Here is a 13,611-nt window from a genome sequence, read left to right on the forward strand (position 1 = left end):
TGTGTGTGTGTGTGTGTGTGTGTGTGTGTGTGTGTGTGTGTGTGTGTTAGAGAGAGCATGAGCAGGGGAGAGGCACAGAGGGAGAATCTTAAGCAGGCTCCATGCTCAGTGTGGAGCCTGATGTGGGGCTAGATCCCACGACCCGAGGATCACAACCTAAGCCTAAATTAAGAGTCTGATGCTCAACTGACTGAGCCACTGAGGTGCTCCTCTTTTTGGGTTTTTAAGGAGGGTTCTTTACACAGGCATGGTTGAATAAAGCATTGGCTATTGAAACCCAATGTCACTTCATTAACATAACAAAAGATACCTTCATTGCTTTCATCATTTAGGAAATTCTAAGAGGTTTAGGAACTCTTGTGATGGGAATGGAGACAAAGACCATGTATATATTTCTTATAATGACAATATCATATTCCCATTTCTCCTTTCCCCGTTTCCTCCTTTCCTTGCTCCCAGTTTTGTGAAGCGGAAAACCTCTGAAGTTATCCTACGCCTAGTTGACCTAGTCAAAATCAGGCTGGCGGTTCTTGCAGTGGGTGTTCCTATCTCTACTGCATAGTCACATCACCAGGTGAGCTCAGGCAGAAGACCTTGAGGGCAAGGCATCCGTTGATGGGAACCCAAGCAGTAAGGACACCCTGCCTGTGATCGACTCCAACACAGTGATCTATTTGATCTTCACTGCCTACCTGAAGGTACCCACCCACCTTTGTCCCACATTTTCCTTATAGAAACCTGGAAGTATTTTTGGCACTTTGGAGACAGTCTTTGAAATGATAATCCACTGTCTTCTCAGTGTTGGCCTCACTGAAATTCCTGTTTTCTTTCACCACCACTCATTTCTCTGTCTTTGGATTTTGTCAGTGGTGAGTGACTGAACCTGGTCTGTTTCTATCCCTAGGACCAGGTGCTCTTGTACCTCTGTGCCCCAACTACAATTTCCCAGTGGAGGCACTGGGTTTGGAGTGAGGCCAAAATGCCATGTATATTATCTTTTAGAAAGGGGATTTTAAATTTCTCTCTCTCTCTCCTTTTTTTGTAGTGAATTTAATTTATTTAAATAATCTCTACACCCATTGTGGGGCTCGAACTCATAACCACGAGATCAAGAGTCTCATGTGCCACTTACTGAGCCAGCCAGGCAGCCTGGGATTTTAACTTTCCTTTCTAAATTTTAGTGTAAGGTGGTAGAGATGATGCCAATGGTGTATATTAAAAAATTAGTTTTTTTAAGTGACCAATGCCTTAATATAGGATATTTATAATTTCTTTTATACTAACTGTTGCCTAAGCAGTGACAAAAGCATTTGTTTCCCTACAAGGTAACGTTTGAAAGCTAAAAGATCTTAAACTTAAAAATAAATCTGACTCTTAGATGTTTAATATAATATGTTAGAACTAGTATGCCATATAAATTAGATTATATTTGTCCTGTCAAATAAATGGCCTTAAACAATCGATAAGTTCATATCTGGCATAACTTTGGGGGAAGGACTTTAGATTTGCCTGTTCCTGAGCTTTGACTGAATTACCTCAGTAATCCACAAGATGGCAGCAGAGAAATGTTCATTTAAATTTATCATCCACAGAAAGGTTGTTCTAAGTTCACTTTAACAAAAAATAGACTAACCTTTGTCATGTGGTTCTTTCTGAGCATAGAGTAGCCAGCGAGGGTTTCCAAATGACTTCTCAGGTTTTTTTATGAGAGAAATACTGAGGATTTTCTTTTCTTTATTCATCTTAAAGTTGTTTACCATGCTCGCCATCTTTTGCAGTGTCGGCTCTGAAAGTGGTGCAGTCAACATGCTGGACAATGTGTTTCTGTCACAGCATTCTCTTAAGTAATCTCAGGAAATCTGGGAACAATATACTTTAGAATCTTGCTGTGTTCCTTGTGGTGATTAACAACCCACTGTCATTAGAACAAGCAAGACAATGAGAGAACGTGGCTTTCAGGTCTTGGGGCCTGAGCTTATCTTGGGGAGTATTGTGTGGGTAGGGCATGAAGAGAGAGAGTACTTTGCAGAAAGAAGGTATTTCCATCTAGGCTGCAGCTTTCAACTAAATTTATGTTTACATTACTGGCTTCGTTTTCACTTATTTGTTTGAGTGGGTAATTGGAGTTAGCAATAGATGGTTGCAGGGGCTTTTGAGTCAGAAGGAAGCAAATTGTTTTCCTGTGAATGACCTCCGTTTTCTCATTCTGGGATCACGTATTTCTTATGAAGTGATAAAAGGCATAATGTGAATCTGTTCTATAGGCGTGATTAATAACAAATTAGTTGTTATTACCCTGTACCATTTATTACTTTGGATTTTATTATGTCCAAAGCTTGCAGAACTTAACTACATGTACGCGTGCATACACACACATACTTATGAATGTGGTTTTTGTTCGTAGTAATGATAAATGCTTGCTGCAAAGTTTTAAAACATATGAGAATATGTGACGTAGAAAATGAAGTCTCCCATAATCCCCTCAGGTGGTTTGTTAATATCCTCCTAGGTATTTCTTCACGTAAAAGCAAGCATTTACATTTTTAATGAAATGGGATTGTGCAGCACTGGTACTATTTTGCAGCTTCCACTTTACATTTACTTTATCATGGACATCTTTCTATGTTGAATTTTTATAGGCTATATATCATTCCAAAAGTATGTTGGTGATGTAATTTTTTAAAAAAAATTTTTAATGTTTACTTATTTTTGAGAGACAGAGCATGAGAAGAGGAGGGGCAGGAGAGAGGGAGACAGAATTGGAAGCAGGTTCCAGGCTCTGAGCTGTCAGCACAGAGCCCGATGCAGGGCTTGAACTCACAAACTATGAGATCATGACCTGAGCTTAACCGACTGAGCCACCCAGGTGCCCCTGTAATTTCTTAAACTACCTCAATTGATGAATGTTGTTTTCCATGTTATTCTTGTTGCTACAATGACAATTTTATATGTTTATCTTTGTGTCCTTAAAATCTAAACTTTTGGCCAAACAACATTTTCAAAACTGGAACACCACCTTTGAAATTAGTAATAAAATCCTACAGCTACCTTGTAGCCAGAATGGGCAGAGCCTGTGCAATAGACATAGGAGCAGGTTGATAAGGTCTCCTCTTTTTTAAAATTTTAAGGTGAAGCCCATGCTTGAACATTGGCAGCAAAGAACAGAAGAGGTGCTTTCCCAAGTTTTTAAATGTACTATATAGCAGTGATATTTATAAAAGCCCTCCTCTTTCCTTGGAATGTGTTTACACCTGTGCCGCCATGACATTGCAGGTTCCACGTGTAACTAGTGGAGCAGGTGCTGGCTTTTATCTAGACAGCCAGGTAAAACTGAAATGTGCTCTCCCCAGGAACCCTTCTTTCTGTGATTCCTCCATGGTGCCAGAGATCAAGATGCTGAAGGCTTGAAGTCTGGGAACCCAGGGGCGGGGTATTCTCAAGGAGAGAGACAGGACCCTGGAATGCACCCCCTCCTGAGGTCCAGCAGAGCCGGGTCTGTTTGCCTTCAGGGCACAGCGGAAGACCCATCTGTTTACTCAGGCATGTTTCTGAGTGGTCGCCTTATGGTGGCTCCCCTCACCCACCAGCCCGGGGAATAGCAGCATCCTCTTGTCATCTTTGCCTCTTCACACGGAGGGGCTAATGCTGGCAAAGACGGTTTTACAATAGGGCTTCTCTGCCAAAGGATCCAGACTCTTATTTATTCCATGTGGCATTTGATCAACATTGTATACAAATGGTAGGAACTAAAATCGAAGATGCTGATGTTTAACATTTCAAATTCGGAACTCTTTTTCTTTTTTTTTTTTTTTAATTTTTTTTTTCAACGTTTATTTATTTTTGGGACAGAGAGAGACAGAGCATGAATGGGGGAGGGGCAGAGAGAGAGGGAGACACAGAATCGGAAACAGGCTCCAGGCTCTGAGCCATCAACCCAGAGCCTGACGCGGGGCTCGAACTCCCGGACCGCGAGATCGTGACCTGGCTGAAGTCGGACGCTTAACCGACTGCGCCACCCAGGCGCCCCTCAGAACTCTTTTTCAAGTCTGATCGTTATTTTTATTATTTATTGAATCGTTTATCTCACTAGTTTCATAAGCTGAGGATCTAGGGCCTTAAAAAAAATCTGGTTTCTTATGAACGGGGGAAAAAGACCTTGACACTAGACGATTCTAAGATTTGCAAGTAAGATCGTTAGAAACAACTTTTTCTTAGCATGTAAGGCAGCATCTTGTCATTATTATTTTTGCACAATAACTCATCTTCTTGTTCCACTTTTGAACTGTGTCTAGTTCTATACTCTGGACTGCTCACTGTGTGTCTGGTGTCTCAGAGTCCCTTTTGGGTTATGAATGCCCTGAATACATTGCTGTTTGTGACTTTACAAACAAAATAGCGCAGCTCTGCTGCTTATGAGTGAACATATGAAAAAGGCAACGGGGTGCCTGGGTGGCTCTGTCGGTTGACCGTCCGACTTTGGCTCAGGTCGTGATCTCACAGTTTGTGAACCAGAGCCCTTCGTTGGGTTCCGTGTCAGCAGAGCCTGGTTCAGAGTCTGGGTCTTTCCTCACTCTCTGCCCCTCCCCTGTTCATGCTCTGTCTCTCTCTTTCAAAAATAGCTAAACCTTAAAAAAAAAAACAAGGCAAAAAACCCATGAATGTGTACTTCTGCTCCATACAGCCTGTGTTTTATATATCCTGTATCTCTGTGAATTAATGCTTTGACTTCATTCATTCAACAAGTTTGCTTTGAGTGCCTGCTATGGGCCAGGCACACCGTTCTTGTCACTGTTTTGTGAAAAAATAGATGAAAGTTCTTCCCCTCAGGGTACTGAATTAAATTTTTTTTTGAATGTTTATTTATTTTTGAGAGAGACAGAGACAGAATGCAAGTGGGTTAGGGGCAGAGAGAGAGGGAGACATGGAATCTGAGGCAGGATCCAGGCTCTGAGCTTTCAGCACAGAGCCCGATGTAGGGCTCAAACTCATGAGCTGTGAGATCATGACCTGATCCCAAGTTGGATACTCAACCTACTGAGCCACCCAGGCGCCCCCCCCCCCAAAATTTTTTAATGTTTATTTATTTATTTTTGAGAGAGAGAGAGAGAGAGAGAGACAGAGTGTGTGAGGGGGAGGAGCAGAGAGAGGAAGATACAGAATCTGAAGCAGGATCCAGGCTCTGAGCTGTCAGCACAGAGCCCCATGTGGGGTTCGAACCCATGAGCTGTGAGATCATGACCTAAGCTGAAGTGGGATGCCTAACCAATTGAGCCACCCAGGTGCCCTCAGGTACTGGATTTTTAGAGACAGCTAATAAGCAAATAAACCAGTCTTAGTATATTAGACAGTGATCAGTGCCAAGGAGAAAAACAAAATAGGAGAAGGGAATGAGTTGTGTTTTTAAGTCAGGATATGCCTTGCTAATCGGATGAATAAGATGGCATTTGAACAATGACTTGAAGGAAAGGATAAATGGGGAAAGAGGGCTCCAAACAGGAGGGTTAGCACATGCCGACACTCCAAAGCAGTAGCCAACCTTGCAAATATATGGCTTGAGAGCACTCAGCAAGGGGGGGAGAATATGATGTGAAGTTAGAGAGGGAAGAGGGCAGACTGTAGTCTAGGCTCCGGAGGACTTTGCTTTTACTATGAGCGACTTGGGGAGCTGCTTAGGGTTTTAAACAGAGGAGAGAATGATTTGATTATATTTTTATTTTTATATTTATTTATTTATTTATTTATTTATTTATTTATTTATGTATAAATGTTTATTTATTTATTTATTTATAAATGTTTATTTATTTATTTATTTATTTATTTATTTATAAATGTTTATTTTTATTTTGGAGAGAGATAGAGGGAGTGAGTGTGAGTGGGGAAAAGGCAGAGAGAGAGGGAGACAGAGACTCCTAAGCGGGCTCCACACTGACAGCACAGAGCTCAATGTGGGGCTCGAACTCATGAACTGTGAGATCATGACCTGAGCTGAAGTTGGACAATTAACCGATTGAGCCACCCAGGCACCCCATTTGATTATATTTTTAAAAGTATCAGAGGAACTCCTGGTTGAGAACAGAGTGCAATGGGACAGCTGAGATCCTGGAGGTGACTGCCCCAATCTTAGAAAATGGGGTGCTGGCCCACCCCAGTCAGTGGCACGGAACATGGAGATTCTGTATATATTTTGAGGGTCATGCTGACAGGATTTCCCGATAGTGTGGGATCTAACTAATAAGCCTCCATGGGAAGGGAGAATTTCTGAAACTATTTGAATAAATGGAGTTTATTCAAACTCCAGAAGAAGAAACTGGAAGGTCAGAGTAGGGAGAGATCATTAAGGAGATAAGCCTGGCGAGAAGGGGAGACTTTGAAACACAGAAGGAAGCTAAAGAATTCAGCTAATTCATAGTGTCTTGATCAAGTATACAGTGAAGACTTCTGACGGATCCGAAGGCCTGTGAGACTGTGTTATGGCTTAGAGAGTGAAATTGTCCCATTTAAAGCAAAACACACCAAAAATACCTTTGTCAGTAGTAATATGGATAATATAAAGGCAAAGAATGTTGAGAAAATTATAATAAATTTGATAAGCCTGTAGTGAGTAAGAAATAGAAGGGAAGGCATGTCATGAACATTTTGGTACAGAAGACATTGGCAAAATTTGGTGATTTAGTGTTGAGAGTATGGGATAGAAGATAAATTCAGTACTTCTCCAAGTTTCCTAGTTTGTAGTTTTGAAGAGATGTTAGCAGTTTTTCTAATACTTGGAAATTAGAACGAGGGAAGGGTCATGAGTGAAGAGTAAATAACGTGTCTTTTGAGAAACGTTTAATGAAACAGACCTTGTAGAAAGAGTAGGAGGCAAAGTATATAAAGTCAGAGGAGGAAAATACAGGGTCAAAGTAGACTGGGGGTTTACCAAGTTTAGGTGAAATAATAGGCAAAGAGCAAATGATCTTCTCTTATTGTAATTAGAAAAAGGAAAGAAAGGATCACCAAAATGCTTTTAGATGATAAAAAGCTCCGGGATGGGGCTCCTGGGTGGCTCAGTCGGTTAAGCGTCTGACTCTTGATTTTGGCTCAGGTCATGGTTTCAGGGTTATGAGATCGAGCCTAAGTTGGGCTCCCCACTGGGTGTGGAACCTGCTTGAGATGCTCTCTCTCCCTCTCCATCTGCCCCTCCCCAGCTTGCACATGCTTTTTCTCTTACAAAAATAAAAAATAAAAAAAAAAAGCTCTAGGAGTCTAGGAGAGGAGAAGGAGAAAATAGGCAAACTCTGATGGAAGCCAATTCAAATAGACTCTGAGAAGCCCAGTAACATCACAAATTATATAGTGGTTTTAGGTGGGGGTCTCTGGACCGTGGAAGATAGAAACCCAATTGGCAAGGATGCTAGAATATCATCTTCAAGGATTGGAGATGGTGTTTTTCTATTTATATATTTATTTATTTATTTATTTATTTATTCATTCATTCATTCATTCATTCATTCATTCATTTTATTTATTTATTTATTTGTAAATTTTATTTTGTTAATTTACACCCAAATTAGTTAGCATATAGTGCAACAATGATTTCAGGATTAGATTCCTTGATGCCCCTTATCCATTTAGCGCCCCCCACACCACCACAACCCCTCCAGTAACCCTCTGTTTGTTCTCCATATTTAAGAGTCTCTTATGTTTTGTCCCCATCCCTGTTTTTATATTATTTTTGCTTCCTTTCCCTTATGTTCATCTGTTCTGTGTCTTAAAGTCCTCATATGAGTGAAGTCATATGATATTTGTCTTTGACTAATTTCGTTTAGCATAATACCCTCTAGTTCCATCCACGTAGTTGCAAATGGCAAGATATCATTCTTTTTGATTGCTGAGTAATACTCCATTGTATGTATATACCACATCTTCTTTATCCATTCATCCATTAATGGACATTTGGGCTCTTTCCATACTTTGGCTATTGTTGATAGTGCTGTTATAAACATGGGGGTGCATGTGTCCCTTCGAAACAGCACACCTGTATCCCGTGGATAAATGCCTAGTAGTGCAATTGCTGGGTCGTAGGATAGTTCTACTTTTAGTTTTTTGAGGACCCTCCATACTGTTTTCCCGAGTGGCTGCACCAGCTTGCATTCCCACCAACAATGCAAAAGAGATCCTCTTTCTCTGCATCCTCCCCAACATCTATGTTGCCTGAGTTGTTAATGTTAGCCATTCTGACAGGTGTGAGGTGGTATCTCATTGTGGTTTTGATTTGTATTTCCCTGATGATGAGTGATGTTGAGCATTTTTTCATGTGTCAGTTGGTCATCTGGATGTCTTCTTTGGAGAAGTGTCTATTCATGTCTTTTGCCCATTTCTTCACTGGATTATTTGTTTTTTGGGTGTTGACTTTGATAAGTTCTTTGCAGATTTTGGATACTAACCCTTTATCTGATATATCGTTTGCAAATATCTTCTCCCATTCTGTCAGTTGCCTTTTAGCTTTGCTGATGGTTTCCTTCGCTGTGCAAAAGCTTTTTATTTTGATGAGGTCCCAGTAGTTCATTTTTGCTTTGGTTTCCTTTGCCTCCGGAGATGTGTTGAGTAAGAAGTTGCTGCGGCCAAGGTCAGAGAGGTTTTTGCCTGCTTTCTCCTCGAGGATTTTGATGGCTTCCTGTCTTACATTGAGGTCTTTCATCCATTTTGAGTTTACGTATGTGTATGTGTTTGTGTATGAGTTGTGTATGGTGTAAGAAAGTGGTCCAGGTTCATTCTGTATGTCGCTGCCCAGTTTTCCTGGCACCATTTGCTGAAGAGACTGTCTTTATTCCATTGGATACTCTTTTCTGCTTTGTCAAAGATTAGTTGGCCATACGTTTGTGGGTTGGAGATTGTGTTTTTCAATACTCCTGGGAATAAGTTTTGGACGGAACAGGAGAAGGGAAAGATGCAAGCATAAATTAGGATGAGGGAAGGGACATCCATGAAGCTCATGCCTATTTTTAAAAATTATTATAAATAACCAGTTGATGAATAAAGTCCACCAAACATTTGCTGTGACGGGGCATGCAATGAACATCACTGCTATGTGGAAAAACATTTCACCTCCACAGGGAAAGGAACACCTTGCCTCAATAACTGCTTGCCTAAAATTTATTTATTCACTCATTCAACAGAAATTACATAGGCCCCACTGTGTGTCTGTCATTGAACTAGGTTCTGAGGATACAAAATTGAATGAGATGTGAACCTTATCCATAAGATATTTGGAGTCTCACTGGGGACAGAGACATCAAATAATCAGTAATCAAAGTAAGTAAATCACTTGGTCTTTGAAATCAGATAGACAACATTTAAACCCCTCTTTCACCACTTCCTGATTCTCAACCTCCTTATCTAGAAAACTGATACAATTTCTGCCTTGTATTTCAGGTGCAGGGGAACAACATATGTCAAGGCAGGTGGCCACAGAACAGCGTGATCAGTAAGAAGTTTTTTTTTTTTTTATTTGATCAGTAAGAAGTTTGAGAAAATCAGACAAGGGCTGTTCTGAAAGAGACCTTTGACTTTTTAAATCTGTGGAATATACTTATTGAAAATACTGATATCTGCTAACCACGTTATTGCCTACCATTCCCAGCCCTGGCTCTATAAGACCATTTTCCTGTAATCTTTATTTCAGCCAGACTGTTAATTACTGTTCCTCTAAACACTCTGCTCTTTCCAGCTTCTGAGCTTTCCCTAGGGGGTTCCCACCTTAGCATCTTCTTCTTTTTTTAATGTTTATTTTTTATTTTGAAAGAGACAGAGTGTGAGTGGGATAGGGGATAGACAGAGGGGGAGAGAGAGAATCCCAAGCAGGCTCCATGGAGCCTGATGCAGGGCCTGAACTCATGAATCATGAGCTGAAATCAAGAGCTTAACCGACTGAGCCACCCAGACGTCCCTGTCTTATGCATATTTGTATCCCCTCAGCACTTACTCAATGTCTTATATGTCTTACACATAGTGGATGACATCTAAATATTTGTGAAGTTGAATTTGGTGAGGCAAGCCATTCTTGTCTTATAGCTGCAGAACAAGAGCTAATCTGTAGTTGTAAAGGTTCTGGATCATTGAATGAAAGCTGCTCTTTCAGCAGATCATAATTGTGCAAAGCTGTTAAGTGTATACTTTTGAAAAACAGGTTTTGCTGTGTTACTGAGTTCATGTTGCCATGACAACCTTAACTTTTGGCACTTTCTGAATTTAGTGTCCTACTTAATTTCCTGTGTTTGGCTCTGAGAGACCATATTGTTCTGTCCTTTTCGTTTGCTTTTACAAATCTTTGAACTGAAAATCATTTATAAATTTATTTTATTTGCCTTATTAGGTCCTTAATAGGATCCGAAGACTGGGGACTTGGTCTGTTACCTTTGGGATCCCTGATAGCACCCAGGAATGCCCTATACTTTTTAGACATTGTGTGTGTCAATATACATTGTAGATGAATTGAGAAATTGTTGGTGCAGTAGGGCAGAACAATGTTTGCCCCAAAGATGTTTAAATCTCAATCCTTGGAACCTGTGAATATGTCACCTTACAAAGTAAAAGGGGCTTGCAGAAGTGATTAAGAATTTTGAGGGGCTCTTGGGTGTGGCTCAGTTGGTTGGTGTCCAACTTCACTTTGGCTAAGGTCATGATCTCGGGGTTTATGAGTTTGAGCCCTACATTGGGCTCTCTGGCTGTCAGTGCAGAGCCCATTTGGGATCCTTTGTCTCCCTTTCTCTCTGCCTCTCCCCCACTCATCCTCTCTCTCTTTCTCTCTCTTTCTCTCTCTCAAAAGTAAGTAAACATTAAAAAAAAAAAAAAAGAAAAAAGAATTTTGAGACAGGGAGGTTATCCTGGATCTTCCAGGTGGGCCAATGTAATCATAAGGGCCTTTGTAAGAGGGAGGCAGGAGGAACAGGGTCAGTAGCAGGAAACTGATGATGGAAGAAAGGGGTTGGAGTGGCATGAAGGAGCCATAAGTCAAGGAATGTGGGAGTTTCTACAAGCTGAAAATGTCAAGGAAATAAATTCTCCCCTGAAGTCTCCAGAAGGAATGAAGCCCTGTGTCCACTTTGATTTTAGACTCCTGACCTTCAAAACTGTAAGACAATAAATATGTTGTTGTTAGCCACTTCGTTTGTGGTACTTTGCTGTAATAGCAATCGGGAACCAGTACAGTTGGGTTACTGCTTTCAACAGGTTTCTAAGACCACTTAGTGGAGTGAAGTGAAAATCCATCTGGATGTATTTTTTGGCTCAATTCCAGACAACACTACTTCTAGTAGTACAAAAGGGTGAAGTGGGAAGGAGGCATGGAGATGATCTTGTTAATTACAGTGTAGTTAGTATCAGAATTCCAGTAATATATGAGATGGCTATAGAGTTATCTTTAACCAATTCATTGAGTTTAAAACTGTCATTCAGTGGGGCGCCTGGGTGGCTCAGTCGGTTGAGCGACCGACTTCGGCTCAGGTCATGATCTCACGGTTCGTGAGTTTGAGCCCTGCGTCAGGCTCTGTGCTGACAGCTCAGAGCCTGGAGCCTGCTTCCGATTCTGTGTCTCCCTCTCTCTCTGCCCCTCCCCTGCTCATGCTCTGTCTCTCTCTGTCTCAGAAATAAATAAACATTAAAAATATTAAAAAAACATAAAACTAAAAATAAAAGTGTCATTCACTCAAAAAACTTGTACTGGGTGTCAGTGACTGCTAAGCATTGTGCTCTATGCTGGGCCCCAGGTCAGACCTCACAGGGGTCGCAGTAAGACCTCTGGGGTTAGCAAGGCCTTGGACTCGTGAGTGTGTAGGGCTTCAGAGGATGATATGACTCCGTTTATTGTGAGGTGGGAATTTACATGTCAAGCCACCTGTCAAAATCCAGTGTTCAGGATCCATGCAAACCTTCACAACAGGTCTTTGCAATGTTGAACAGGCATTGCACCCTTTAATGGAGCTTTTTACAGATACTGATGCCAGTGCCCCATCCTTGGAGATTTTGACTCAGTAGGTCTGGGGTAGGGCTGGGAATCTATGTCTTAAGTCTATGGTGTCCCAAAATGTTGAACATGGCTGATGTGTTAGCACTTAAAACTACTCAGTCCTAGGGGCGCCTGGGTGGCGCAGTCGGTTAAGTGTCCGACTTCAGCCAGGTCACGATCTTGTGGTCCGTGAGTTCAAGCCCCGCGTCAGGCTCTGGGCTGATGGCTCAGAGCCTGGAGCCTGTTTCCGATTCTGTGTCTCCCTCTCTCTCTGCCCCTCCCCCGTTCATGCTCTGTCTCTCTCTGTCCCAAAAATAAATAAACGTTGAAAAAAAAAATTAAAAAAAATAAAACTACTCAGTCCTAAATGGGCAACATACTAGTGATCATACTGTGAGCAGCATTTTTACTGTGTATTCCTGAGAACACATGTTCTCTAGCATGGTCCGCCCACACCAGTTTGATGACCTTTGCAAAACAATGCATAGTACATTACTTTTCTGGAGGGTCATGATAGATATTTGCACATTAAAAGCTCTAAGTTGGGGCAACTGAATGGCTCAGTGGGTTAACTGCCTGACTTTGGCTCAGGTCATGATCTCACAGGTTTGTGAGTTCAAGCCCCACGTTGGGTTCTGGGCTGGCAGTGTGGAGCCTGCTTGGGATTCTCGCTCTTTCCTCTCTCCCTACCCCTCCCTAGCTCGCATCTGCTCTCTCTCAAAACAAATAAATAAACTTAAAAGTTTTTTTAAAAAAATATCTAGATTTTCCTAGATTAAAAGAAACTGCTTAACTCTTTTTCACCCATATTTTCCAAACTTACTTGACCATTGAACTGCCTCATCATGTGCTTTTAATTAAATATGCTGTGCCATGAATACTTTCCAGGGCACACTTGAGAAAACACTGATCTAGAAAAACAGAGGTAATAATGGCATTTGCCTCATTTAGAAAGTACCAGTTTATGTGTGGGGATCTCTGCAATTATCATAAACATACATATGATGCATCAATTCACAGGAAAAACAGTGGCCACAGTATTTCCTAACCTAGAGAGTCCATTTAAAAGTGTACATTTTAAGTCACAGAATCATGGAACTTCCATCCAGATGGTCTTTTCCGTATCGATCATGGGTGGGAGGTTTACATTCCCGGAGTGCTCTCTGCTTCCCACATACTCTGCATGCTTTGTCTTACTTCCATTTTATTGCTACTCTATGTATTACCACTACCATTTTAAAGATGAAAAAGCAGAGACAAAGAAGTTAAATGGCTTGACTGAAATAGACACTTATTAATTCCACTCCTGTTCTTTGCACAGTACTGTGTGTTTTACATGCAGTGTCTCATTTAATCCTCCCTCAGAACCTATAGGGTAGGCATTAATGTGAATGAACTTGTCCAAGGTCCCTCAGCTCATATATGACAAAAATAAGACTGTCTCCATAGACCATAGCCTCCCCACTACAACGGGTTATCTTCCTAACTCCCAGGGTACCCCATTTTTGTCTCTTCAGGGTGTAGCTAAAGATGTAGATGAAAAGAAGTTTAAGTCCTAAGAGGAGTGAATGCCACCAGCAAGGAGAACAATAGAGATATTAGAAACTGAGTCTTAATCAGGAACA

The sequence above is a fragment of the Herpailurus yagouaroundi genome, unplaced genomic scaffold (assembly GCF_014898765.1).
Source record: "Herpailurus yagouaroundi ecotype Mexico unplaced genomic scaffold, PumYag 165, whole genome shotgun sequence".
Taxonomy (NCBI): domain Eukaryota; kingdom Metazoa; phylum Chordata; class Mammalia; order Carnivora; family Felidae; genus Herpailurus; species Herpailurus yagouaroundi.